A 3605-nucleotide genomic window follows, 5' to 3' on the forward strand; every position below is an offset into this window, starting at 1 on the left:
CAGCTCGAACGGGAAATCCCGCACCGGGTCCCGGGAGAAGAGCCACATGGCGGGGCCGGGCCCGGGGATCCCGGCGGGGCCCGGGGGTCCGAGGGGTCCCGGGGCCGGGGCCGGGGCCGGGGCCGGAGCGGGCCCGGAGGAAGCGGCGGCGGCGCCGGGCGGGAGGATCCGGTGACGGACCGGGGGGCGGGGTCTGAATGAGCCAATGAGGAGGCGGGGGCTGGGAGGGGGCGGAGCGAAAGGCGGGGCCGGGTGTAGGCAATCAGGGATCGGGGCGGGGCCTGAAGGAACCAATGAGAGGCCGGGAACGGGGGGAGGTGGAGCCAAGGGGCGGGGCTGAAAGGGGGCGGAGTCAGCATATGGGGGCGGGGCTTGTGAAGGACACGCGGCAGGAAGCGGCGGTGACATCACCAAGCACACACCGCCTGAACCGCTGTGACGTCACGGGGAATGGGCAATGACGTCACATGCACCAAGGTCACCCCCCCCAAATACACCCTGCGACCCCACGGATGACACCAGGCCAGTCAGGATTCAGCAGTTTATTGGTCACTGGGAGTCCATGTCACAATATGGGGGTTCCTGTCACGATACTGGGGTCCCATCGCAGTCCGGACTCCTTGGATGTGACACAGRGTCCCTGTCGTGACAGGGGTTCCTGTGACGATATTCCTCTTCAGCRCAATCCAGGGTCCTGTCGTGATAGAGCGCCACTGCAGAACACTGACCCCGTCACGATATGGGTTCCCCAATGTGGGGCCCTGCCAAAGTGACGGGTGGGGGATGGCCCTGTCACAATAGAGTCCCTGTCGTGACACTACATCACCCCTTCCTTGCCCCACGGGTCCCCAAAGCCATGTGAATAAATGGGAAGGGGGGTTCTCATCACAAAATGGGGTCTCTGTCGCAATATGGGGGCTCCTGTCGCGATACAATGTCCCTGTTGCGATACAGAGATCACTCTTTTCCCCGAATCAGGAGTTGCCCAGATCTAGAAGGATAAACAGCACAGTCCCTGTAATGATATTTGGGGTTTCTATCACGATATGGGGCTCCCTGTCATGATATGAAAGGTCTCTGTCGTGATAAGGCCCCAGGCCAGCAGCAGCAGCGCCGCRGGGAGTCGAACCCCGCCCCGGGAGGGTCCCAGGGGTGCCACCACCAGCGCCTTTTGCTTTTTTTTTGGCCTTTTTGGGTCCGGAGGAGAAAAAGCAAAACCTGAGAAAACAGGGAAAAGTTTTCTCAGGAAAAGAAAAAACCTCCCGAAACGGGGAAAAAGAAAAAAAGGAACACCCAAAAAATCCTCCCCAAAACTGGTCTGGCCCCGCCCACACGACTTGGGGCAAAATGCGAGGAATTTGGGGCCAGAGCGTGCCCGAAAACAGGTAGTTTGGGGGGTTTGGGGTCCACCACGTGCCCCAGGCACAATCTGGGCGGAGAAATGGGGATTTTGGGTCTGAGTCACGGCCCAGGCGCAAACAGGCTCAGAAATCAGGATTTGGGGTCACGAGCGCATCCCGGGCGCAAAATAACGATTCGGGACGCAAAATGGGCTCAGACCGGGGGATTTAGGGTTAATCCCGCGCCCCCRGCGCACAACGAGGTCAGAAATGGGAATTTGGGGTCAGACGCGCGATCCGGGCGCAAAACGGGTCAGAACCGAGGATTTAGGATCAGTCGCGCGTCCCCGGCGCTAAACGGGCTCAAAAAGGGCCGTTTTGGGTTAATCGCGCGCCCCCGGCGCAGAATTAGCTCAGAAAACGGGGGTTTTGGGTTAATCACACGCCCCCCTCGCAGTTTGGGCTAAGAACGGGGCATTTTGGGGTCGGCGCGTCCCGGGGCCCCACTGGTACTTACTCCGCTCGCTCACCTTTTCCTGCCTCTTATTTTGGGGGAATTTCTAGGTTTTTATGTCTTTTTTTTGGAGCAAATTGTCCGTTTTAGGGCGAATCGAGACGGTTTTGGCACTGTCACTGTGGGGAGGGGAGAGAGACAACACCAACCCCCCGTCCCCCAAACCTGCTCCTCCATCCCTTCACTTTGGGGAAAAATATGGGGGAAAYRGTTCAAAAGCTCCTCCCCCTCCCAGGCACCACGCGAAGGCGCTGACTAAGCACTTTTTTGGGGGGAAAAAGCCCTGGTTTTTGTTAAAATTCCCAACACAGGGGCRGGCCCTGCCAGCAGCGCATTCTAAGGCAAATTTAGCAATTTTGGGATCTTTTTTTGGGAGGGAAAGCGGCCAAACCCAAAGCTCCCCCTCCCCTTCCATCCCTGGAACGGCCCATTTTGAGGTGAAAGCGGCACAAATACCAATTYCTGGCTCCCTACTGTTCCTGCAGACCCTGTTTGGGGTTTTTTTGCCCCAATCTGGCTCTCGGAGACTCCTCTGGCGGGGGCAGGGCCGGCGGGGGCTGCAAAAAACACCCACGACACCCCCCCCGAGACAGAAACCCTGTCAGCACCATTTCTTTGGGGGGAAAAGCGGCCGAATCGGTCAAACCGCCCGATTGTCGCGGTTTTCCGCCGGTTTTGGGGGGGATTTGGGGTCGGGAGGTGCCCACATGCCACGTCGGGGGGGGATCCCCGCGCTCCCCCCACCTCCCGACGCCCCAAACCGGCCGAAATCGCCCCAAATCCGCCGCCCCTCCCCCTCCCCCGCGCGGGTCCCGGGGGGCTCAGGGTGGGGGAGGGGCGCGCCCGGTACCTGCCGCCGCCGATTCGGGGGGGTTTTGCCTCAATTTCGAGGCTCCCCCCAATCGCTCGCTCCTACACTTACTCGTTTTGAGAACAAAAGTCTAAATTTTATCATTCCTGCTGCTGGTTTTGGAGAAAAAAAACCTACAAACATGATTATTGTYCCCTCCCCCCGCGCCTGCTCCAGTCCCTCCCTCCGCGGGGTTTTTGGGGGGGTTTTACTTTTTTTTTTCCTAAGGGAAGCTCCTGGAGCCACCTTCCTGCTCTTCCAGCTTCATTTTGGGGCAAAAAAGCTTCTTTTTTGATGCTGCTGACTCCTCTCACTTGCGGCTGCGGAAAGGGCGGAAAACACCCCAAAACCGCCCCCTCCCCGAAAAACCAACCTCCCCMAAAAAAATATAATTAAAACGACTCTTACTTCTCTGCATTCCCCAAATCTGGGGGTTTTCTCCTCAAATCCCTGCAGAAATCTCCTGTGCGCGTTCTGAGTGCAGACTGGCCTTTTTTTGGTTAAATCCTCTTTTTTTTTTCCCTTTCCTTGGCTTTTTCTCACCGTTTTTTTGCTTTTTTTCCCTGCGTTTTGCTCCTTCCCTGAGGGGGAAAAACACTCGAGACACCCCCACCCCCTTTCCCCACCCCACAGAAAAAAAACAACAAAGAACAAAAAACATCTCTTTAACCATTTCTGTCCCTTTTTTATCACCGGCCCCTCCCGCGCGACGCCTTTGGGATAAAAACAGAAGATTTTCGACACTTACTGAGCGGCGCCGGCGGGAGCGGCGGAGCCGGAGGGCGCTGGAGGAATTTGGGGGGTTTTTCCCCATTTCTGGGGAGTTTAATAGAAAAAGGGGAAAGGGGGAGGGGCGACGGCGACGGCGCCTGAAACGACAAAACCCCAAAACCCCCCAAAT

This window comes from Malurus melanocephalus, unplaced genomic scaffold (genome assembly GCF_030028575.1).
Source record: "Malurus melanocephalus ecotype Western Australia unplaced genomic scaffold, MMel_1.1 scaffold_1801, whole genome shotgun sequence".
Taxonomy (NCBI): domain Eukaryota; kingdom Metazoa; phylum Chordata; class Aves; order Passeriformes; family Maluridae; genus Malurus; species Malurus melanocephalus.